Here is a 27,239-nt window from a genome sequence, read left to right as displayed (position 1 = left end):
GGGTTGTGTGTTTGGTCCGCGAGAGGTATTTTATTTCCCTCAAGTCCGCCGGCAAGCCGGTTAGGATCCCCCTATACGCCACCTGGTACGCGCCACGTGGGAGTATCACCTCTCCCCCTGCTACGCCAGCGTAGTAGGTTTCTGGACGAAAAGTAGAAAGGGTGGAGATGTATGAAGGTTGGATGCAACTTGTTGAAACAAAGTTTGAGATTGTCAGCGTGAAAGGGGAGATGATACTAAATTTCACAGATCACTTACAAAGATTCTTTAAAACATCTGTAACCAAAAATAATGAGAAGTTTAAGGTGAGAGAGTACAAAACATTCACATTTCAACTGTTGCACAAGTATGAAATGAGTGTCGATAAAGGCATGTCTTCTATTGCACCAACATACACTGACTGACAGAGCAAATGCAACACCAAGAAGGAGTGGTCAGAACTTTATATGCCAATTGCAGGGTAGACTGGCGTCACTGAGGTATGCTCATGATGTGAAATGCGCCGCTGTGCTGCGCACGTAGCGAACGATAAATGGGACACGGCGTTGGCGAATGGCCCACTTCGTACCGTGATTTCTCAGCCGACAGTCATTGTAGAACGTGTTGTCGTGTGCCACAGGACACGTGTATAGCTAAGAATGCCAGGCCGCCGTCAACGGAGGCATTTCCAGCAGACAGACGACTTTACGAGGGGTATGGTGATCGGGCTGAGAAGGGCAGGTTGGTCGCTTCGTCAAATCGCAGCCGATACCCATAGGGATGTGTCCACGGTGCAGCGCCTGTGGCGAAAATGGTTGGCGCAGGGACATGTGGCACTTGCGAGGGGTCCAGGCGCAGCCCGAGTGACGTCAGCACGCGAGGATCGGCGCATCCGCCGCCAAGCGGTGGCAGCCCCGCACGCCACGTCAACCGCCATTCTTCAGCATGTGCAAGACACCCTGGCTGTTCCAATATCGACCAGAACAATTTCCCGTCGATTGGTTGAAGGAGGCCTGCACTCCCGGCGTCCGCTCAGAAGACTACCATTGACTCCACAGCATAGACGTGCACGCCTGGCATGGTGCCGGGCTAGAGCGACTTGGATGAGGGAATGGCGGAACGTCGTGTTCTCCGATGAGTCACGCTTCTGTTCTGTCAGTGATAGTCACCGCAGACGAGTGTGGCGTCGGCGTGGAGAAAGGTCAAATCCGGCAGTAACTGTGGAGCGCCCTACCGCTAGACAACGCGGCATCATGGTTTGGGGCGCTATTGCGTATGATTCCACGTCACCTCTAGTGCGTATTCAAGGCACGTTAAATGCCCACCGCTACGTGCAGCATGTGCTGCGGCCGGTGGCACTCCCGTACCTTCAGGGGCTGCCCAATGCTCTGTTTCAGCAGGATAATGCCCGCCCACACACTGCTCGCATCTCCCAACAGGCTCTACGAGGTGTACAGATGCTTCCGTGGCCAGCGTACTCTCCGGATCTCTCACCAATCGAACACGTGTGGGATCTCATTGGACGCCGTTTGCAAACTCTGCCCCAGCCTCGTACGGACGACCAACTGTGGCAAATGGTTGACAGAGAATGGAGAACCATCCCTCAGGACACCATCCGCACTCTTATTGACTCTGTACCTCGACGTGTTTCTGCGTGCATCGCCGCTCGCGGTGGTCCTACATCCTACTGAGTCGGTGCCGTGCGCATTGTGTAACCTGCATGTCGGTTTGAAATAAACATCAATTATTCATCCGTGCCGTCTCTGTTTTTTCCCCAACTTTCATCCCTTTCGAACCACTCCTCCTTGGTGTTGCATTGTCACTGTCAGTCAGTGTACATGTTTACTTTGCTCGAATGCAATGTTAACCCAGAACTCCCCTCTCAATCTGTTAAATGTTATAACCTAATACCTATTAAGTCAGAAAAGCTAAATGACTTACAGAAACTCTGTGTTTACGTTGCACCAGATACAGTTACCTTTATCCATAACTTAAAAGAAAATTCACACCTGTATTCGGGAGATAGTAGGTTCGAACCCCACTGTCGGCAGCCCTGAAAATGGTTTTCCGTGGTTTTCCATTTTCACACCAGGCACGGCCGCTTCCTTCCCACTCCTAGCCCTTCCCTGTCCCATCGTTGCCGTAAGATCTATCTGTGTCAGTGCGACGTAAAACAACTTGTAAAAAAAATTTCAAAATTGCAAATTACATAACAGTGTAAGTAACTTGCTCGAGAAATTATCTAGTTTTGAGGTGGTTTAATAGTTCTTAATCACATCTTCTTCCACTAGTAATATAAAGGAGAACTTTTAGGGTTATGTGGTGGTATGAGATACTTTACGTCGGGCAATTTTGACAAATGTCCACTTCGAATTTTCAGAAGGCAATCCTTGCCTCTCTTATAATCATTGTGGTGGGTGAGGTGGTGGAGTTCCGTCATGAGAGCGAGATTATTTGATGCTGAGACTGGAATAAGTACTCCAGAAGTTTCGTAGTGATAGTGTGGAAAGATCTCAAGAAAAGCTCACTCAAAACAGTTGCTGCAATCCTCACCAGTCCAGTTTGTTTTCCGTCCGATGTTACGTTTTATAATAATAATAATAATAATAATAATAATAATAATAATAATAATAATAATAATAATAATAATAATAATAATTGATACGGGGTTACCCGTGGAATGCAGAGGTGAAAGAAGGTGCGGGCTGGAATGGGTCTATCCACAATATGAAACTAAACTTAAAATTTTACTAAAGGTTATATTTTCAATAGATAACACGATTTAACAAATTTTCACTAGGTGAAATGACAATGAAAGTTCGGGTACAAGGTATAATTTTACAAACAAGAGCACGAAAGCACAAGTTTAGGGGTCTTTACAAGTTCTGGGCTTCGAGCCCCAATTTTTTACAATCCTTGAGCTACTTGCCCAACTTTACCAAGGTACACATTTGTCCAGAGGGCAGAAAACCCCTTCATTCAAGGAGCATTTGCTCCAAAAACCATATCAGGCCTCCTAGAGGCACTTTTACCACATAGAAAAGAGCTGGCCCGCTCTCAGTTTTTCACGGCTATTGCCAGGCCATACCAGATTTAACACTTAATTGCCCTCAAGGCACAACTTACATAAAATAAAGCGGGGGTATGTCGTACTCAACCTACTGGACCTTAGTAGAAAAAAGAATAGGTTAAGTAAATGTCCCAAAATTCCAAATGAATGGAGGCGTGTACTGTTGGGAGATCAGAAGGATGCACAAGCGTGGTGAGGCACGGGGTGAAGGGGTTTTCACCAGAAGAGCCAGTGACGCAATGGTTACTATAGCAACTCCGCTACTATCCAGGTGACTTTATATTATCTTCTACTGGCAGCTCTTCGCTCTTGTCAGTTGTAATCCAGCAAACTGCAAAGTGTGAGTCAATGTTTTCGTGTAGCAGATACGAGCAGATAAGAACCGATCTGTCTGGGCAGAACAGGAAGTTCGTGCTTGCAGGCTACATTCCTCATTCTTGCATTCTTCTCATCTCTACACAATACTTGCACTCCTAAATGAAACTTCTTAAAACCTAAGAGGCACAAGGCCGATGGAACAGGAGCTATTCCCAAACTATGGAGGTGACTCGTATAAGGAAAATTTAAGACATTACAGAAAGGAAGAAAACCAATTACAAAACGTAGTCACCTCAAACCAAAATGAAGGGGAGCTCGAGAGGGTAAATCACTCCCTATCCCCGAATTACAGTTAAAGATATATGAAGTTTTACACAAGCGACGGAGAATTACATGTTTGAAGATAGGTTACATAGTAAAGGTTTCGGACCTTCCCCGCGGGTTAAACTGCTGAGCTAGCAAGAAATAAAGATGTTAAGCGGCCATTACCTTACTGAAGCACTGCTTCCTGAAGAAAGAGGCGCTTCCCGCCTCCTGCTACATGTCCATACACTAAGTTAAATGTTGATGATGTGGCCGAGAGACAGGAAAATCAGCAGTTTTTATACCCTCGGGAAAGATTCGAGACCTTTCATGAATAATTAAGACACACCCACCGGCGTTTATTGGGTAGCTTACAGTTGCACATCAAAATCGAAGAAGAAAAACACGATTGGTCAAAAATTAATTACAGAAATAATTGATCGGCTTACTTCAAAACTGGCGGAAAGAAAAGATTAATACTGCCAACCCACAAATGAAAGAACGAAATTTAGTAATAAGAAAACTTATGAGTACAAAATATCTTCAAGAAAGTTCCCTCACTTCGCACCAGGGTGCATGATCAAATTTTTTTAGTAGAGACATCTGTGAGACAATGTCCAAACTTCTTGATAAATAGTAAACAAAAACACGTCGAAAGTAACACAGTGATTTCTTCAGAGCAAAAGTTTAAGTAGATCCAGTTTTAAGTTCACTGCTTCTCCTGTAGAGGAGTAATTTAAGGCGGAAAATTCAAATGTGCGGCGTAGAGGCGTACCAGCCGGTACAACAATAATAATAATAATAATAATAATATAATTGTTTGACGAACCAATCACTATTTGTATGGTTTTCGGAGAGGCCGATCTATCGTGATTAATTTTCTTTTACATGCTGGTAAATATACTGAGACGTTGCTGACTTATTTGAGCACCTTCAAATACCAACGGACTCAGCGGGGATCGAACCCACCAGGTTTGGCTCGGGAAGCCAGCGTCCTACCGTCTGAGCCGCTCAGCCCGGTATTGGCAATAGGTTAAAGCGTCCTTCTGTAGTAGTTAGTATTGTGATATGTTTTATGTAAATGAAGAAGTGTATTAAGACGATCATGAACGCCCAGCCCCAGACCTGGAGGAATTAACCAAATGCGGCTAATTTCGGCGCGACCAGGAATCGAATCCTGTGCCTTGTGAACCGAAGGTCACTACACTGAAAAACTAGCGAGGGAACCGGACCAGCTGAGCTATTCTGTTCACCAGAAATTTTGAAGAAATCTCTCTTCTCTTCCTTCATGTCTTCTGAACGTGACGTTTTCATATGTATTCCCTAAGTGGTATGTAACATAATCATCTTCTTGCAGCTTACACACCCATCGAGTAATCTTCTTGAAGTGTCACCTTCTTTGGTTTGCCTAGAATGTCTGCCAAGTAGTATATTTTGCAATAACTGCTCCACCAGCATTCTTTGAAAATCCACAGCCTGTTTCAGCCATTCGACCGGGTGAGGAATGGAATGAATGAAGCCCCATCTAGTGGCGAGGATAGGAACTGTGCCGGCTGCCGAAGCCTGTCGCACTCGTATGGGGAAATGATTAATGACTGACAGGTGAAATAAAATGATATTGGAGAGTGTTGCTGGAATGAAAGATGGCAGGGAAAACCGGAGTACCCGAAGAATAACCTGTCCGCCTCCGCTTTGTCCAGCACAAATCTCACATAAGTGATCGGGATTTGAACCACGGAACCCAGCGGTGTCAGGTCGGCGCGCTGCCGCCTGAACCATGGAGGCTCTTCTCATCCTTTATTACTAATAATCTGATATATAGAATATAACATAGCTTGAATTTCACTACCCCTGGGGAAACATATTAGAATCTAAAAACTAGCAGAGTAACACTGAGATATATTTCGTTTCGAAACCATTTATCGGCATTATATATATATATCTTCTAAAGGGAGGGTATGATACTTACGGAGTTTACGTGATATTATTGTATTATAAAAAGTCGTTCTTAAGATTGTTTTCCATTGCTTGTTTCAGGTGATCCTTCAACGTCAGGTGTATCTCATATGCTAGAACGATGCTATCTCCGAGTTAAGACAGGTAACAGTATTTCCATATTATTTGCCAGCATGTGCATGCCAATACAAATGACGTTTTCCATTGTTTAATGGTTATTAAGCCCTTTGATTGAGAATTTACCTTAAACTAACCTACTGTATTTACTACATAATATCTTAGCAGCTTTGTGGAGACGAGTACAGTAAAATTACTGAAAAATCTGCCGTCATCCTGGCTCCGGAATTTGCATAATAGTTTCCCGCCCGGTTTCGACTTACGACTGTTGATGATATGGAACAAGTGAGAGGCGAAGAGGGTTGAATTTCCACATATATGCCTTTTAGCGTCTGAGCTTCTGTGAATGAACTAAATATGCCTTTTAGCGTCTGAGCCTCTGTGAATGAACTAAATACCTCCATAATCTTTTGATCGGTCTAACATACTGGTCTCTTCTGTTTCTATGGCCTTTACTGCGAAATTTTTAAGTACAGAATCTGTCACCTTCTATGTCTCCTTCTGTTACTGTCCACGACGTAGGCCTAGTTCATTAGTCTTAAGTAAACCACCTCCCCCTACTCGCCTCACATGATATGACCCTACCATTGAGGCCGGTAAATAAGCACAGCTTTGCCCAGCGTGTTCGTTAACTAATTACTTATCCCTTCATTACAAACATCCCCCTGATGTGTCTAACAGCAATCATTGTCGGTAATTTCATATCCTTTGCTTACAGCTAATAAGTGAAATATCCAGTCAACTAAACTTTCATTCCCTCTTAACAAAGTCTGCTTAAATACGAGAGTTATTAGGAAAATTTGTTCTGTGATCTTACTTTATTCACAGGATTTCGGTGATCGCAGGTACGAACTCGCAGCATTAGCTTTTCTACCCCTCGATTATTTCTCTCGCTATACTGGAATAATAGCAAATCCTAAGTCTTATATGATCGATTTGCTCCAAATTCGCAATCACTATCTGTCTTTCAATCACCTTAGGCGTCTCCCCAACCATCTAGTCTTTAGGTACGCTTATCACCATGTTATACTCGCTGTCCGCTCTTCAAATGCTGAGGCATTTATTGCAGGTTCTTATCACCATGCCGACGTAAGATCCCGCTAGAAGTTGGTGGCTTTTGAATGACGTTTCAATGCGACTATTCCATGTCTTCAGCTTCCGCCATTATCAAGGACACTTGCAGGACAAAATTTCGTCTCCACAACTCACTGGCGTCTCTTAAAATCCATAGCAGTTAGAGGAACATTATACTACTACAACTACTACTAATATTATTATTATTACTTCTAGTAGTGGCGGCTGGTGATTATTCTAACGGGGGTGCCAGCAAATTCAAAATATGTAAACATTCTTTCAACGTTGCAAACGCAGATTGTACATATTTATCTATGCTATAAGTTACAGGAACAATTATCTAACTGCTATTGTGCAAGACTGTTCTTTTAATGAATTATCAGTTGAAACAAATTTAAAAATTGAGAAACTAATATGAATATTTACTTTAATCCAAATACATTTTTCTTAAAATTCCAGTTTTAAGAAAATTATTGAAGAAATTAACAACCTCTCAGGGAAAAAATGAAGAAAATACATCTCGGACCTACTCTCCAAAAGTATTCGTTCCAAAACCTCGAACGCCACCTTTAAATGAACTAATAAGAACGATACTGAAAGAACACGTGCTTGCCTCTCACAGGGATGAGTAATCATAGGTATCGCCAAGCATACGCTCGCACACAAACACTTAGTCACAATTTCAGTTGCCGCGAAACTGAATTTTTTTTTTTTGCCAGTTGCTTTACGTCGCACCGACACAGATAGGTCTTATGGCGACGATGGGACAGGAAAGGGCTAGAAGTAGGAAGGAAGCGTCCGTGGCCTTAAGGTACAGCCCCAGCATTTGCCTGGTGTGAAAATGAGAAACTGCGGAAAACCATCTTCAGGGCTGCCGACAGTGGGGTTCGAACCCACTATCACCCGAATACTGGATACTGGCCGCACTTAAGCGACTGCAGCTTTCGAGCTCGGTAAAAACTGAAATTTACAAAACGCCTTAACTTTAACTTCAAGGCTAATTTTACACACACATTTATAAATGTTGAAGGGATATCCGCTGCAACCTACATCATTACATTCAAAAATAATTTAACGACGCCATTCATAAACATAAAATAAACACCAGAAAAGTTAGCAATTTTGACACTTTGTACTTGCGTTCTGGTAGTTAAAGGCAACTGTGTTGACAACTTACATTAACGGAATGGAACGAAGTTAATTGCAGTAGGCCTAGATTGCTACGTTACACATAGAGGAAGATTTATTTCTGTCGCTAATACGAGTTTAAAAAAAGGTCGCATCGGGCTAGTTGGCCGTGCGGTTAGGGGCGCACGGCTGTGAGCTTGCATCCGGAAGATAGTGGGTTCGAATCCCACCGTCGGCAGTCCTGGAGATTATTTTCCGTAGTTTTCCATTTTCACACCAGGCAAATGCTGGGGCTGTACCTTAGTTAAGGCCACGGACGCTTCTTTCCCACTCTTAGACCTTTCCTATCCCATCGTCGCCATAAGACTTATCTGTGTCGATGCGACGTAAACCAGCCTGAAAAAATTAAAGCTGAATAATATATGAATACATTTTCTTTAAACTTTAATTAAATACACACGGTTCTTGGGAGGAAAAGAATCTCACGTTCTTTCTTCATTACATTGGTGGTGCCATGGCATACCGGCACTACCTCACGAGCAGACTACTACTACTACTACTACTACTACTACTACTACTACTACTACTACTACTACTACTACTACTACTACTACTACTACTACTACTACTACTACTACATCAGGCAACGTCGACCTTTCTTCCGAGCTTTGCACAACATGTCTACGGTGTTCTGCAAAGCAAGGTGGCCAGATTCTCGATGTCATAAAGCAAGGCAGAAAACAGACGAAAAGGAATGCAGGAAATGAGCCGTATGTAATTCCACTGCTCAATCTCACATGGACTTTCAAATGGAGGATTAAAAGTGGTTGTGGGAAACGGGACTCGCATCTGAAGCAAGGGTACACAAAAATTATGAAAAATACATGCCTAATGTGTGGTGATGAGTGTTGTTCCGATATCCCACAGCACGATTTACTTGTTTCTAGAAGCCATGCTTTGCATTTCGACTTGTTAACTGTGAGAATGTTAAGAATTCCTTGTCGGCCGACCATTCTATAATGCAAGTTCGTTAAATTTCATTATTTTATTGACATCAAGTTTTCGGAATTTCCATATTATTATCCGAACTTGAGTACTGAGCGAGTCAGTCATGCGGTTCGGATCACGTAGCTGTGAGCTTGCATTCGCGTGAGAGTGAATTCGAACCCTACTGCCGTCAGCCCTGAAGATGACTGTCTGTGGTTTCCAATTTTCACACCAGGCAAATACTGGGGCTGTGCCTTCAGTAAGACCTCGGTAGATTACTTCCCAATCCTAGCCCTTTCCATCCCTGCGACAGCGAAAACCATCCATAATTAGTGTGACACTAAACCTGTAGTAAAAAAGTTAGCAAAACTACCAAGTATTTTCTTTCTAAGGAAATTTAACACCGTGTTGCCTTTCAGTATACCAATCTTCTTACAAAATAATTGTCGTACATATCGGAAACGATCCAGGTCTGAATTAACAGCGGAACAAAATTAACTTGCATACAATAAATACACGAAGCTGATGAACAAGCATTCCCTAAAACACAGAACGAATAAGAAGCGCTGAAACGGTTATTCATTTTCGCCTTTGTTTTTCCGCTTTAAATCTTCTTCAGTTATGGTGGAGGCTGTGACATCACCATCCAATAGCCCGGTGCACTAGCTTCGTGATGATCAGTCTCTGGTCTAAGATTAGGATGTTCACCAGAACTTGAAATGGGGTATTATCCTGGCATTTCCTCGAGTGAAATACGAAAGAAATAAAGAATAAATTCGCACCTAGAATCGCCACTTGATCCATTTTCTCTCTTTCCTTTTTATATTTTCGTTTCCTTCACACCCATTGATATTTGCCAGTGTATTTTTAACAGATATTTCGGATGAGTTCCTCTGCTATCAAGGCCGAAGTGTTCCTCGGTACACTGTTAGGGGGATAAATAAGTATTTGTGGAACAGGATACTAGCCCTAGCTCTTAAAAATTAACGGACAAACCAATAGATTGGGAAGACTTCGGCGCCTAACTGCAAAGCACAAAACGACTTGAGATGTCTGCTCACACTGTAAAGTAAAACTCAACCCTGGGTTACCACTTAATAATCCGATGAACATTCGCGAACCAAGACGCGACTCTAGTACCATTTCAAAACCGTTAGGGTTATAACTCACTGAAACTGGGAAGGAAGACAAGGACACACTTCATACACATTCTCTGAGGGAGCTCACAACTTTTAAACAAGCCTCGGTCGTATGGGTCAAACTTCCACAGGACAAACCTGATCTTCTCGGAAAAGACTCAACAAACTGGCATTCGGTGGGAAGCTATCAATATCAACGTGGTTTGTGAAAGTTAAAGTAGACCAGCAGAACATAAGATTCGACAGTTCAGAAATAGGACAGTTCAGAAATAGTGGGGTCAGGTTAGGAGAACAAAAGAACTAGATTATTATGTCAAAAAAGATGGTGTAGGGTGCAGATTAGTATCCGTCATTATATTCACAGACAAGTACTACGTACATATTTTCAAGTTGTTTTCAAAATTTTAATTTGATATGATTTGGGAAAGATGTACAAAGGGCGTACTATATTGTTTTACACTTCATGTTTTCCTACCTAAATGAAGTACATTACACATCAGTTGTTACATCCACCTTCTGAACATCATATCCCTGTAACTGTATGCACTTTTGCCATCGATGTGTCAGTCTCTCCAGACCTTCCTGAAACCATTATTTCGGAGTGCTGCTTACCCATGCCTTGATAGCTGCGCCCAGTTCTGCAAAATCCGCGAAACGGCAACCACGCAGAGGTTTCTTCATGTTCCCGAACAGGTGATAATCACTTGGTGCCAAGTCGGGAGAGTATGGTGGGTGTGGCAGCACCGTGAATCTCATTTGATCAATGGCAGCGGTGGTCTCTCGGCTAGTGTGGGGCCGAGCATGAAGCCATGAGTCGGCTGGATCTTGATCATCGCGTTGCAAAATTTCTCTGTACACGTCCACAAAAAAAAAAAAAAAAAAAAAAAAAACAGGTATTTACCTTATTCTTCGTATTTGAGAACTTGTGTAATGTGAACGAGTCTGTTTAATTAGTTTACAACTCTGTCAGAATTGCCTCGTAAAGTGTGGATGTTATATCGGTTTATGCCTGAGCTTATAGGTTTAGTACAAGCTGCAGAAGTGTGCAGTTGCGGTTGCCCGTAATGCAATTTAAAAGTTTAATAACGGGTCTGCTCATCCATCCGTGTTTCTAGGAATGAACATTGCATTTCAAATCATTCTATCGGTCAAGTCCTCACCACTTCATAATTACAGAGCTGTAGAGATACTCAGTTCCCTCCACACTGCATGCGCAGTTAGTGGATATTAGCAGAACTGATTATAATGATGCTTTGTTGGGTGTGAAAAAATCTATTGGAATTCTACTTCACTTAATTATAGTTCGGTACTCGTATGAAAGAGCATGAGAAATTTAGCCGAAATGAATAAAATTTTCAGGGAGAGAATAATCAATGGACATTGGATTTATATGCTGTATAAATCGCTCAATATAAGCAACTATGCTGCAAAAACTGGCGAAGTATGCACTTATTTTCATGCTGTTGAACACTTTTATGAAATGCAAACGTAAGATTCTTTTACTAGATTCATGTGATAAACCAACACAATACATAAGATGAGCATGAATAAACAATTGAATGGAAAAAATCAAACTCTATTTACAGCTGCGGTTGTTCCACTAATACAAACAATCCGTGCATAATTTGTGAGACGTATCAATCTATCAGTGTTCACTGATAAAATAATATGTACACGTCTCCAAGATAAGACACAGTGTGTTAATCAATACTCATAAAAATTCATTAGTAAGGCTGTGTAAAAAGCACTAACGTGAATACACACACTTAAATACACATTCTCTTCTCATTTTACGCTGCACACCGTACTTTTCCTGTCTACAATTTGCTTTCCAGTACACTACAACAAGCTTCTACAAGTTTACTGGTACAGATCTATGGCGTTTGTCTGTTAACATTAGCTTCAGAGCGGAAAAAAGGATCTCTACATCCACGGATGTGACAGGACAGTGCTTGAATTAGGGAGCGAACGCTGTGTTCTTTTTTTTCCCCCTTGAAATTAATTACTTTAAATTTTCTTGAAGACTGCTTGTAAAACATGTTAATATATGCATAATAAAAGTAAAAAACTTGCACAAACACATCCGAAATTTGAACTTTATGCACTAATCTCAAACATACACTATGTGATCAAAAGTATGCGGACACCCCCAAGACATACGTTTTTCATCGTAGGCGCATTGTGCTGCCAGGTACTCCATAGCAGCGACCTCAGTAGTCGTTCGACATCGGGAGAGAACAGAATGGGGCGCTCCGCGGAACTCACGGACTTCGAATGTGGTCAGATGATAGGGTATCACTTGTGTCAGAAGTCTGTACGCGGGATTTCCACACTCCTAAACATCCCTAGGTCCACAGTTTCTGATATGATAGTAAAGTGGAAACGTGAAGGGACACGTACAGGCCGGCCTCGTCTATTGACTGACACAGACCGCCGGCAGTTGAAGAGGGTCGTCAAGTGTAATAGGCAGGCATCTCTCCAGACCATCACACAGGAATTCCAAACTGCATCAGGATCCACTCGAAGTACTATGACAGTTCGGCGGGAGGTGAGAAAACTTGAATTTCATGGTCGAGCGGCTGCCCGTAATTCGCACATCACGCAGGTCAATGCCAAACGAAGCCTCGCTTCGTGCAAAGAGCGTAAACATTGGACGATTGAACAGTGGATAAACGTTGTGTGGAGTGACGAATCATGGTACACAATGTGGCGATCCAGTGGCAGGGTGTGGGTATGGCGAATGCCCGTTGAACGTCATCTGCCAGCGTGTGTACTGCCTACAGTAAAATTCGGAGGCAGTGGTGTTATGGTGTGGTCGTGCTTTTCATGGAGGGGACTTGCACCCCTTGTTTTGCGTGGCACTATCACAGCACAGGCCTACATTGACGTTCTAAGCACCTTCTTGCTTCCCACTGTTGAAGAGCACTTCGGGGATGGCGATTGAATCTTTCAACACGGTCGAGCACCTGTTCATAATGCACTGCCTGTGGCGGAGTGGTTACACGACAATAACATCCCTGTAATGGACTGGCCTGCACATAGTCCCCACCTGAATCCTATAGAACACCTTTGGGATGTTTTGGAACGCCGACTTCGTGCCAGGCCTCAGCGACCGATATCGCTACCACCCCTCAGTGCAGAACTCCGTGAAGAAGGGACTGCCATTCCCCAAGCAACCTTCCAGCACCTGATTGAACGTATGCCTGCGAGAGTGGAAGCTGTCATCAAGGCTAAGGCTGGGCCAACACCATATTGAATTTCAGCATTACCGATAGAGGGTGCCACGAACTTGTACGTCATGTTCAGCCAGGTGTCCGGATATTTTGATCACATAGTGTATGTAAATATGCATATATATGCACTATTAAATTTAATAATTCCTCCAAATTCACCTTCAAACGCACTTCCTGGTCGGTTTTGGAGATCTAAATATCGGCAAAAAAAATATGCATTTTCGTACAAATCCGATGTCTAATAATCAGTGCAGGTTAATGGCCAGCTCACTATCCCGTTTTAACGCCTTACGACTTCTATTTATGGGGTAGTTCTATGGACGGGGAGAGCATTTCCAACACTTTCTATAATGGGGAATGGTGTGACGTTGACCGCGCTGTCGTTTATCGACGCGCAGCATGCGGCGAGGACGGTAAACCTTGAGGGAGTCCCCCTGTGTCATGTGACCTCTTCAATTAAAGTGTTACTATATGTTGAAATGAGTACGGTAATTAATATGACCTTACTGTTTGAGCAGAAGGCAATTCTATCAATTCTTTGTTGTGAGTGGATATTTTTCTTGTTGTTAAGCAAGACTTGTTATTCATGTATATCTATAATTATGGTTCCTCGTTGAAGGAGGTCTAGAATTTGCCCTCTGCACGAGATAACTTGCCACTGGCCCTGGTACCGAACGAGTGGATGCGTAGTGTGTGTCACGTACCTATCAGCTTGCATTCGGGAGATAATGGGTTCGAACACCACTGTCGGCAGCCCTGAAGGTGATCTTCCATAGTTTTCCATTTTTACACCAGGCCACGGTCTATTTTGGAGGTGCTCACGCTGGGCATTCCGTCCCGCGGGCGCCCAGCACTGTAAGTGGGCGGACTGGCAGGCGACGAGCGCAGCGTATGCTATTCAACCACAGGACGTGAAGGATGGCCGAAGTTCTCCCAGTTACTCTCAATCACTGCTGCGATACCAGAGTTTGGAATAGAGGCAGAAAATGAAAGAAATCCGCGTCATTTTCAAATTTACGTTGTAAGAAGTAAGTTCTTTATGTTCGTTGCAGTTTATGTATTTATAACCAAAAATCCAAACCCCACGGCACTTAACGCCCTTGAAAGGGCCTTGGCCTGCCCAGCGACTGCTGCTCAGCCCGAAGGCCAGCAGATTACGAGGGGTCGTGTGGTCCGCACGACGCATCCTCTCGGCCGTTATTCTGAGCTTTCGAGACCGGGGCCGCCATCTCACCGTCAGATAGATCCTCAATTCTAATCACGTAGGCTGAGTGGACCTCGAACCAGCCCTCAGGTCGAGAGAAAAATCCTTGACCTGGCCGGTAATCGAACCCGGGGCCTCCGGGCGACAGGCAGGCACGCTACCCCTACACCACGGGGCCGGCACTTATGTATTTATACCGGATACAATAGAGAGTTAGGCCTACAACCTCGCATATTTTATAATGTACGTAATGAATTACAATTTTCACTGTTACATTTTAAAATGTGCTTCTAGAAACCTCTCTAATGTAATACGGAGTTAAGGTGGATAAGCCGTGGCTTTTGTGGTTGTTCCAACATACATACTGGTTTAAATTATCTGATAAACTCACCAACAATCCAACATGCTTACCGGGAACAAAATCAATGAGGTTATTTATTTGAAGGCATACCGTACATCTATCTGGTAGATAAATGTACGTTGTTGTGTTTGTTGTTGTTGTTGTTGTAGTACTTTAATCTTGGATAGTAAATATCTATGTCCTCATTCGCAATGAAACTCCTCGTCATTTAGAGCCTACGTATTATCACCGGACGCCTGTTAGATTTTAAATAATATTCTTTTTTCATAAATTCAGTGAACAGGGAAAGCCACACAACACTACAACTCTGTGCAAAATTATTGTTGCGTTATGTAATTATATTACTTTTTGCTTAATGATTAACAGGAATTTGTCTTTATAAAATGATAATACTGTAATTCCCATCCAAGGAATTGTAAATCGTAGCTTGTACGCTTAAACCCCGTACCTGTGTAGATAGTAACACAAACATTATAACACCAGTTTTCTATGAATGAATGAATAAATATAAGAAAATAAAACTGACAGTTTATATCGAGCGCAGTATAAATCAAAATGGAATATCTTGAAAAGGCAGGATTTCTTGCGATTATAGCGTTGAAAAAGATATACTATACCTCAGTCAGCATTTCGCTGTGTAGTGAAGGAGAGCTTCGTAATCACGATGGAAGTGTTCTAATCTCTGCAGAATGTGTTCGCTCTCGTGCTTCACTGTGACGTAATGCTTGCTGCCCGCATTTACGTCATGCGAGCCCGGCCGCACTGGGCTAGCCCAAGGCCAACTAGATATACAGGCCATAAGGCTCCCCCTCCACTTCGGGCGCTACGTCACACTAGTCGCCAGCCGCTTCACTTCTCGCCAGTGACTTTTAAGCTGATCTGAACTTCGCAGCAGTGAGGCTATCGATGGTGTTGAATGATTTAAACGTGTGTGAACATTTTGAATTATGGCCACGTCGTGTTGTATTCCTGGTTGTAGAATAAACTACAGTTCAAAACAGCCTAATATTTCAGTGTTTAAATTTCCTACTGGCGTGTTTCGGAAACAAAAGTGGATCATAGCTATCCATCGAACCGAATTCATCCCTTCAGCAAGCTCGGTTGTGTGCATAAAACACTTCGACGAAGTTTCGTAATTAGGGACGATTCCGTTAAAAGACCTGATGAGTCTCTTTTAACTGTAAAACCTAACCATTTAAAACTCTCAAACGATGCTATTCCTAAGTTTTAAAATGTGCCTGCCTATCTGTATAAAAAATCTTCCAACAACGAGCAACGAGCAAAAATCCTATTCAAAGACAAGAAGAAATTGAAAAACGGGAAGAGGAAGGAAAGAAAGAAAGCTGAGGAAGAATATGACAGGATCAAGGACGACGTTCAGGGTAATTTCAGTATTAAACGCAAATTAGATTTGGACAAAGTTTCCGTCAACTTTAACAGCCAAAGTCTGTATTTTCAAAATGTATGTGACTGAGGAAGATATTCCGAAAATTGGTACTTCCTTAACATTAAACGAGGCTCTTGATTTTAAATCCATTAAACATGATATTTTCATGAGTTATAACCATGATATACGTGCATTAGGTGATGGGGGCAAGATATTAAAATGGTCAAATTAGAAAAGTATTTATAACTTCCTGTTTAGACCTGCTCGTAACTCAAAAGTGACTGTCCACGACAAAATAGAATCTGTACACAAAATAATCGATGAAATTGAAAGTGAAGTTAATGAGTGTATCATTACTGATAAATTATATTTTTTTTAAGGAACAGTTAAATATAGCCTTTGCAAAGAAAGTATCTTACTCCTGTATTCTAATAACATGGTTCACTTCAATATTTTTCGCATTTCCTGGGGCGTAAAAGAAGATAAGACAGTCAACGTTTCTTACAATGCCCCACTTGGTTATTCACAGTCTTTTACTGCAAAACTAGGCACGGGAAATTCGGGTATTGATGATTCACATTGGAATTACTTGAAAAAAGAAACTAAAATTGTTAAAGGAGCATGAAATATTTTGTAACTTGTTGAATGGAGTCTACATAAAACGTGAGCTGATCTATAAAGGAGGAAAGGTTTTATTTTTGTTTTTGCCAGTGGCTTTACGTCGCACCGACACAGATAGGACTTATGGCGACGATGGGATAGGAGAGGCATAACAGCTGGAGGGAAGCGGCCGTGGCCTTAATTAAGGTACAGCCCCAGCATTTGCCTGGTGTGAAAATGGGGAAACTACGGAAAACCTCCTTCAGGGCTGCCGACAGTGGGATTCGAACCCACTATCTCCCGATGCACGTTCACAGCCGCACGCCCCTAACCGCACGGCCAGATCGCCCGCTAGGAGGAAAGGTAGAGGGAGTTGCTTTTAGTAGTAAAAGCGGAGAAAATAACACTACATTAGCTACAACTGCACAAACTTTTATGTTGTCATCCAGTCTTTAAAAAAATAAAGACGTTGTTGATTTGTTTCCATGTAAGAACCTAATATGACATTTCTTAGAAGAACTAACTTTGCAAGTCTTTAAAGTATTAACAGATAGTCCTATAGCTTATAAGGTAGCATGCATAATTTCTAATAATAACAGGAAAATGTTTGAAAAGCTGTGCAAAAGCAATTTACAAACCACTTTTCAAAATCCATTTGACGAAACACACACACACAAAAATTGTTTGATACTGGTCATTTATTTAAAATCTTAATAAATAACTGGCTTAATCAAGCTGACAACTTATCCTGACTTTTACAACTCTGAGTCAGACAAAAAAAGTCTGAGTCTATCTAGTGCGGCCTTGGCTTGCTCCTGCCCTGTACCAAAAGGTGTTGTACCAGACTATTTTAGAGCTACAAAATGTAAACTTGTATACAAATGTTTTTACATGAGGATTCTCAGAGAAAAATTCTGACTTCGCTTGTCAACAATGTTCTGGAAAACGAAAATGTTTAAACATGCTGTGATTAAATAAATAGTTTTAAACATTTCGTTGACAGATGTATATACATCTTTTGTAATATATTATTGAATAACAATAGAAAAGTTACCGTAGATAAACTCATCGCTGAGAAGAAGAAATCCTCAGGAAAATAAAAATGTACAAACTGAAACCTTAGGAATTCTTAGGTAAGTTTTAAGTTGCAGCTTAATTTCTAAGAAAGGTTTCAGACTTTTGTTGTGAATTGCCATCATGCATTTTCCTAGTAACATTAAAACTTTTTGTATACGTATTATGCGTTCTAATCTTTTAAAGATACCGTGTTGAGTTATAAGTGACAGATGTCATCATAATTTTACGTAAAGAAATGTACATGTACTGCCCTTCCAGTTTTCTCCCCGCATAAAACTCGTGTAGTATACAAGCCTAAGTAAAACCACAATTGAAGGAGTGTTCAATTTTATCGTTAAGGTTGAATAAATGAACAATATCATGGTGAAAGTGAGAGCGGGCCCTACACTGCCATGCTGAACGCCAGCCACTAGCGTGACGTCACGGTCCGAGCCTTGTGGCCTGTCTATCTAGTGCGGCCTTGGCTAGCCTCAACAAGCGCCCAGCTGAGCACCTCTTGTCTATTACTTCCTACTCCTAACCCTTTCCTGTTCGATCTTTGCCATAAGACCTATCTGTGCCGGTGTGACGTAAATGGAGTTAAAAAAAGACTGGCCGTGGTGTCTTTTTAAAACTGATTAATTGAAATACAGTAGGTTGTGAGAAATATTTCAAACGCTTATTGCTCCTTATTGTTGACACATTCCCGCTTTACGAACTGTGGGACGCTACAGTTCTCAGTAATATAATTTCTTCTTTAAATAGTATAACTTGTATAAAGAGAGCTTTAAATTTAACACATTTAATAAGAATATCTTCTTCTCATCTCACACCCTGAGGGGGTCGCGGGTGCGAACTGTCACACATACTTGGATTTGGCCCTGTTTTACGGCCGGATGCGCTTCTTGACGCCAACATTATGTGGAAGGATATATTCATTATACTTGTTTGTGTGGTGGTTTGGTGTTTTGTGTGAATATGAAGCGGAGTGCGTTGGGACAAACACAAACATCCAGTCGCCAAGTCGGATTAATTAACCAAACGAGATGATCATCCCAGAGAGGCCGGGAATCGAACCTAGCACCCTCTGAAACGAATGCTCAAACGCTGACCATTCAGCTGAAGAGTCTGACATAGGACTATGTGTATTGAAACAAGTTTTAAGGCACCGTGTGGTGATTTTTACGAGTCACGCGTGCTTTTAGTAGTGAATAATTGTCATTCTGGGAACGTGATCGGATATTCACCTTGCCTGCCTGTCTGTTGATATGGTGGTTTAACGTCTCACTAACACATCCAAGGTTTTCGGTGACGAAAGATGGGAAGGGGCTAGGATTGGGAAGGTAGTGGCCTTAATTATGGCCCAACCCTAGCATTTGCCTGGTGTGAAAATTGAAAACCATCTTTAGAGTCGCCAACGGTGGGATTCGAACCCACAATCTCTCGAATGCAAGCTTAGAGCTGCGAGGCCCTTCTCGGTCTAACATCTAAATCGTGGTTGCATGCTGTAGATTATAATTATTTACCTACTGATGTATTAATTGAATTCATGTCTTCATAGAGAGAGTCAACGTGACGGGTTATGTATTGTAATTCTGCATTATTGTACGTTTGTCACGATTATGTATCGAGCGAGTGGCCGCATGGTTTGGGCCACGTAGCTTTCAGCTTGTATTCGGAAGTGAGTGGTTTCGAATACCATTGTCGGCAACCCTAAAATTGATTTTCCGTGGTTTCCCATTTTCACACCATGTAAATTCTGGGGCTGTACCTTAATTAAGGCCAAGGCCGCTTCCTTCCCGCTCCTAACCCTTTCCTATCCCATCGTCGCTATAAGATCTGTGTCCGTGAGACGTAAAGCAAATTCCCAAAATAAATATATATATTTAAGCGACATGCATATTTGAGTATGTTCATGCTGTGGAGTAGCGTTTGGAAACGATAATTCTCAAATCAGCTGATTCTATTCGGCGAAGCTGCTCTCGCGCCATATTTGACATGTTCTTTCTTGAAAGCATCGACTGTATAACTTTTCTCCACGAAGATCTATTCCAAATTGTAGTTACTCTACGCTCATATTACGCGGCATTGGTGGAGGTAAATGTTTCCTCTCATTGTGTCCTTAGTCTTACTCTACTAACTACCCTCCGAAACTGAACTTTGCGAGATGTACTATTCGACAACTGAAGCACTCCAAAGACATTTTGTGGGCTTCTAGATTCAAGTAGACAACTCGCCATTGTTCAGTCAATGCTAGGTGATAAGTGAATATATGTATTTGAAGATACCAGCTGCATGGTGTTGTTGGTTATACCTTCACGTTCTGTGTTCAAAGTTGTAAGGTCTAATCCCAGTTCACTCGGCTGGCATTTAATTATGCTAAAATGAGACAGACCCATGCTAGTAGATTTACAGGCTCATTAAAAAATCCCCGTTTCAGGGTGAAATCCCAGCACTCCAGATTCTCTTAAAAGATATACCAGTAGGTGGGAAGTTCTTGGTTTTGTAAGATGTTTATCATCTGTTCTATAATGGGGTACTGAAAATCCGTGTATTTGAATGGTGAACAAATATAGCTGAAAACATAACTGCCAAAATTTCGCCCTTGAACTACCACAATGTGACAGTGCATAGTGTAGAGAATCGTAATTGCTTGGTAACTCGTGCTTGATTTCCACCGTGTAACGATAACACATTACGTAAAAGTAAAAGGAGTCAGGAGGGAAACAAAGAACTATAAAATTAATCAGATAAATATGACATTATTTGTCCAAGAATAAAGTATTAAAATAATGTAAATGAAGTTCTGAACTTCATGTTTTAAATTTTGCTGCGATTTAACGTCGCACTAACTCGGATAGGTTTTCAGCGGCTGTGGCTTTCAGGACGTTTGGTCCAGTTCGCAAAGGCCACGTGCTGCCATGTTCATTAGATGTCTAGTGTCTACTAAAAGTGTACTGTAGTCCACAAACCGCAGTAGCGGCTTGTGGCCGAAATGGCAGGTAGATATAGGTATCATTATTATTTAAGTTGCTTCTGCTGTGGTGTATACACGCATATTCAACGTTCACATTTTTATTGGCAGTATCAGTACGGTTAAGCATGCTTGATTCTAATTCATGCTAATAGTAAAATACTTTAAAAGTTACCTCATTTATAAAGGAACTGAGCTCGTCGATTCTTCTGCGATGCAAACAAATCAATCACTTTTCGGTTGAATTGCGGAATCTCTGCAGTGACGTCCCATTGAATTCCTCAAATACGTTTTAACTCGTTTTAGAGTACTGAAACAACGTTCTGATTGGGGTTGTAAGTACTATTTCTGCTAGTTTGTGTACTTCTGATAAGGCTGTTTCCAGATCGTTTTCCTTCATTAGGGTCCAAAGGGGATGTACACTCATTACACTCGCAAATATATCATCCCTATAGAGCACAGTTAGTTCACTTTCTAACTTATTCTGCATAGGCATAGGATAATATTTCACTGCACTGGTTACAAGTGCCCTAGGAAAAGCAACATTATGTTCTACGAAAAATTGTGAATCAAATAAAAAAAATTGTGTGTGCTGCGCTTCTTCGAAACGGCGTTTCATCTGATTCACAATTATGTCACAGGCTTCTTTAGCATCGGCACTTACGTTCACTTCTTTCCGCCCACGCATTTGTTGGGCGTTCAGAATTTCGTTCCAACTCAGGTAAACTCCTTGTGATGTTATTCATTGCAGTTTCGAAATGCTGAATTGCAGTACGAATATTTAGGGCATTGGTTGATGATTTCTGCGGTGTGTTGTACAGAATGTCAACAAGTATCAGAACGGAATTAGAAAATGAGAGAAAGTACAAGGAATTCTTCATCATTCAGAAGATTAGCTACGTCCTATTGCCTCTCTAACTGTAACGTCATCCCAACCATCGTCACTTTGAATGGTGTCAAAACATTCCTAAATAGCATCTTTATTGTTGGAGACAGTATTAGCAACTCTGCTATGAAAATTTCAGCGCGTTTCTATAGTTTTCGGAACCGCACTGTCACAGACAGATCTTAATAAATCATTGCGCTTGGAAGAAACAGAAAAAATGATGAAAAGCCCGATATATTGATGAAAAACAACTTCACTGATTTCACAGTCGCGCTTTCCTTATTACCAAGTTCGGCTTATGGGCGTAACAGTGGATGAAAGGTGCGTGAGGAAATGTATCTCTTATATTTACCTGCATCCCATTCCCCCCACCCCCCACACACACACTGGACACGCAAAACCATCATAGGACTGAGCAGTTAACTTCTGTTCTAGCTCGTTCGGTTCTAATTGTTTCAGAACTGACGCTAAACCGTCTGCAGCTCGATCTTGAATACGTAAGAAGGAAATGAGCTTCTCAACTGGGCCACTACGAGCAGCATATCTCAGCAATAGAACTAATTGTGACATGCATATCTGAATTTCATCTGTCTGAATGGCTACATATGTAGAGCTCTTTGTATTTCTTGTACTATCGTCTCTCTATAGACCGCAGACATACAATCCAGTAATTCATTCTAAATGTTTTCGAGGTATTTTTGATACTGTAGAATTGGGAAGGTGATCGCTTAGAATGCTGTCTAATCCCGCTAGTTCCGACAACAGATCCAAGAATACCCCGCGATTGTGTGAATTGTCACCTTCGTTATGACCTCGAATAGGTAGTTCATGTGTTCCGCAAAACTTGATACAGTTAATTATCTTATTTAAAATGTCTGTTCTTATCTACAAGTTCGTTGTGACGCTGATTAGAAATACGAAACCCTTCATTTAATTGAGTCAAAATGTTTTCAGAACGTTGTTTCCAATATGTGTTTCTGAATTTCCGTATTTCTTAACTCTTCCTGATAGATGTTTAAGATCAGTTATGCTTGTCACAGTCCAACTAGTTTCCCTACCAAACAATAACCACACGAAACAGAAAAGAGACTTCTTTTCTTTACTCACAGTCATCCACTTCTTTTCGAACCAAGATAACGCATATTTTTCTTCAAAATTTAATGATAAGAATGGAGATTTCACAAGAGTATCTACCCTATTCATAATAAGACAGGTTATTAATAATTTCACTGCGTACTGTTCACTATTTTAAACACTACATACTAATCACTGTTAAACAAAAACTATCCAGAACTTATGCTCTCCGCTCCGCAGCTGCTACAAGCAAACTGTAAACTAAAATTGGAAACGTGTCGAAAGCTTCACTCTGAATGTTCACAAGGACATGTTACATGAGGTTAAAAGAATACAAGTGAGTTTGCAATAACGTCTCCATAACAACCGCCGCTACAGCTTCGTCTAGATTGTTCCTTTTTATTGCGGACCTGTCAAAGCTAGCCCCTAGCTTGACGTTTTAAAATGCATTGAAACTTTCCCTCCCTCGAAGCTTCACTAACCTTCAAAACGGTTACCAATACTCACTGTGAGGACTGAGAGCGAATTAGCCCCTGTGTCAGGATAAACGCACGAAACGTGTAATACCGTCATACTTTAATTTTCTCATATCATTAATTACTTCAGGGCAGTGGTACTCTGATATAAATTTGGTCTCATATCTAAAGTATAAGTAATATAACATTTCTAAACTCTTGCGTCCAAAAATCTGGTGGGGCTAAGCCCCTTTAGCCCTTAATGACGCACCGCCCCTGACAAACCGTTATCATCCATCGCACTTATGTTCACTTACCGCGACGTCCAGTGTAGGTCCACTTACCGTAGTGTCTACTAGATGTCCCATAAATTAATGACTATAAAAATGTCACCGATAATTTATGATTTCTGCAGAATATATCTTCAGCCAGTAAGCGGCGGCCCTCACGTAAGTAGTAATGCATTGTACATCCTTATACAGGTGTAAGGAAAAGTTAACCGAAAACGTGAAGGATGTGTAGGAAGTGTATTTGCTATTGTCCAGAAGGACAAAATAAAAATAAAAACAATGTTTTCAGTTTTGTATTACGTCCCACTCGTGGCGAGTGTATGTAAGCACATACGTACTCGCTGTACACGGGTGACCGTCTGACAGCCAACACCATGGCACTGGTGTCTGCGTCTATGACACGCAGCGAGTGTTTGCATACATCAGGTTACAAAACGAGTGTGTGTGTTTTTTGTGATTCATTCTAGTGTTATGACCTCCTCCCGATGTGTTGCGTTTGTCACAAGAAGTCGCTTGCCCTTGCGAGTGGGGCGACTCACAGCATACAGATGCAAGCCACCGTAATGCGGTGCGTGTTCTTACCTGTTGTATTATCTTAGATAATAATATTGTGTTTTACAACGTACCGTCACAGTACCTACAGCATTTCCGAAAAACAGAAATGGTTTTCACGTTTGTGTTGCAGATGTCACACTATGCTATCCCGTACGATCGCGGTAGAACATTCCCTTTCATCTTGTGTGTGTGTGTGTGTGTGTGTGTGTGATTGATTTACGAAATATGCTTCCTTCACTGGCAGTCGTATGTTAGTGTATCCTCCTAAAAGCTGGGTGGTATCTTGTTCATTTTGCTGCAGTTCATGAACTTCCACGGGGAGAGATGGTGCACAGTTACCAACTTCTGGATTGCGTTATGCCTAGAGCCCTGCACGGATGCGGATATCCGCGACGTTAATGTCTTGGCGGATGCAAACTGTATGGCAGTGCGGATAATTTTTCTGATGATTTCTAAATAATGAAGTTTACTGATTTTCACTCAGGCATACTTTTTGCCTGTGGTTAGGCGACCCTTGACAGTAGTACGAAAGAATGGTGATATATAAAGAGTCTTGTGACCATAAAGCCGTAAATCTGACCTAAGCCTAACTCGTTCCTGTCCGCATTTTTTTTTAAATGGAAGGCAGGAACAAAGGTCAGTAGGTTGCTAATTGTCGCAAGAGAAAATCCCTGATAACCCTGTGACTGTTGGGGTTCTGATGCTAGGTATCAGGCCTATAGTGTTATGCTAACAGATCTATCCGCTTCAATGCCTTGCGTGTAATATATTCTAGTTAAATATTTACAATATCCGCGGATAACCATTCGCGGATGCGGGTGCGGATGAAGGAAGTGCGGATGGGGATAATATTTTGTATATCCTCGCAGGGCTCTAGTTATGCTGCCATCCCTCCACTGTGCTGGCCACCATCATGTGGTCATAAGCGTACGCAATTCATGAGGGAACTTCGCGCTCTTGGCTGTTAGTCGGCCGCGGGCTCTTTTTCCTTTAACAGACAACCGCTCGAACGTGCTCCACCAGACCTTCTAGACCAGAGGTGCTCATGCTGCGCATTTCGTTCCGCGGGTGCCCAGCACTGTAAGCGGGCAGGCAGACAGGCGATGAGCATATGCTATTCAACCACAGTGACGATGTGGTTACGTCACAAGCCGTGAAGGTTGGGCAAAATTCTCCCAGTCACTCTCGATCACTGTGGCGATACGAGTTTGAAATGGGGGCAGAAAATAATGAAAGAACGAGGGCAGAAATCCACGTCTTTGCAATTTATTGTAAGAAATAAGTTATTTATATTCATTGCAGTTAATGTATTTTGACCGGATACAAGAAAGTGTCCTACAACCTCAAATATTTTTATAATGTACGTAATAAATTACAATTTTCACCATTAAATTTTAAGAGGTGCTTTAGAATCATTTCTAAATAGAGAAGCATTGGCTTGTTGTTGCTTGATAATCTGATAAACTCACCAACAATCGAATCATGCTCACCAGGAATAACATCATTTAGGTTATTTATCTGAAGACGTACTGTACATCTGTTAGGCCGATAAATTTACACTGTTGTTGTACTTAATCTTGGCTAGTACCGAACTCGATAGCTGCAGTCGCTTAAGTGCGGCCAGTATCAAGTATTAGGAAGATAGTGGGTTCGAACCCCACTGACGGCAGCCCTGAAGATGGTTTACTGTGGGTTCCCATTTTCATACTAGGCAAATGTTGGGGCTGTACCTTAATTAAGGCCACAACCACTTCATTCCCACTCCTAGACCTTTCCTGTCCCATCGTCGCCATAAGACCAACCTGTGTCGATGACTCCTGATAACTTTCAAATACTAATTTCAAATATTGTGAACAAGGAAATTCAAACAACACAACACGGCGAAATCAAGCAGTAAATTTGTTTAATGATGTTTGATGTATTATTTTTTGCTGAATGAACAACAGGAATTTTACTTTTTAAGAAATGGGAATACTGTTATTCCCATCGAAGGAATTGTAAATCGTAGCTTGTATGCTTAAACTATGTACCTTTGTAAATTGTAAAACAAAGATTATAACGTGCTAGTTTTCTTTGAATGTATGGATATAAGAAAATAAAATTGACTGTTTTCATCGAGCGCAGTATAAATCAAACAGGAATATCTTGAAAAGGCCAATTTTTTTTGCGATTATAGAGCTTTTTCTTAAATGCTGTGCCCCATTCAGCATTTCGATGATTAGTGGAGTAGAGCTTCGTAATGACAGTCGAACGCCACCGTTCCCTTCCTGCAAAGTGCGTTCGCTCTCTCGCTTCACTGTGACGTATGCTTGCTACGTAAACTAACCGCCTTTACGTCACGCCAGGCCGGCCGCACTGGGCTAGCCTCAACGGGTGCCCAGCTGCAGAGCACCTCTGTTCTAGACCCTGTGAAATGATTCCGCAGTCATCAGAGACTTTAAGTACGTCTTCCTTGGAAACAAATGGTTAACCCAACAGCAGTGAAGCTTCCTTCCGTAATTCACTCCCTATGATATTGTATTCCGCTGCTAATCCCACTGATTGAATACGACACCGCATCGATTGGGACCAGTTAAATAAACAACCTTTCATGTTTGCATTCAGGAACATTTGTCGAACCGCGTGAATATTAGGCAACTCAAAAACTAATCATTATAGTTCCAGGGTTGATATCGATATTACTTTCTCGAGATGAATCCACAGCACGTTCGTACAGTAGTCGGTACGTGTTTTCCGTTTTCCGAGGATTTTTTGCGTACACAAATGGGAAGATGTGCCCCCACCGGAAAATACCACACAACATACATAGTCGCATGAACTGATTTGGTGCCGTTTTAAATGTTCCATATGCAAACATTATTGGGCTGGTAGAGCAGTCTGAGGTTCTCATTTATTGCAAAAATAAGAATTCTGTTATCATTTTCTGACCCAGAATCGTGTAAAAGAAACCTGCCTTGAGCACATGTAACTCGGTATTTATTGTGAATGTCAACATGTCCCAATGAAGTGGGATTCGTGGGTCGTCCTTTAATATGATTTCGATTGACCTGTTGCTGATTTTAATTAGATTTGCTTCTTGCTTCGCTATGTTCT

General features: G+C 41.8%; 1 protein-coding gene across 1 annotated transcript in view; it reads left to right on the top strand.

The window, feature by feature from the left end:
* The window catches only part of rut (rutabaga), a 1,268,721-nt gene that overhangs the window by 346,698 nt on the left and 894,784 nt on the right, over positions 1-27,239 (top strand). Inside the window, exon 3 of the mRNA XM_068226417.1 lies at positions 5,708-5,770. The gene's annotated coding sequence lies outside the window, so the exon portion shown is untranslated. The remainder of the gene's footprint in view (positions 1-5,707; positions 5,771-27,239) is intronic.

Source organism: Anabrus simplex, chromosome 2 (genome assembly GCF_040414725.1).
Source record: "Anabrus simplex isolate iqAnaSimp1 chromosome 2, ASM4041472v1, whole genome shotgun sequence".
In the NCBI taxonomy this organism is placed as follows: domain Eukaryota; kingdom Metazoa; phylum Arthropoda; class Insecta; order Orthoptera; family Tettigoniidae; genus Anabrus; species Anabrus simplex.
The sequence above is the reverse complement of the archived record's forward strand: the minus strand, read 5'-3'. Positions and strand labels throughout refer to the sequence as shown.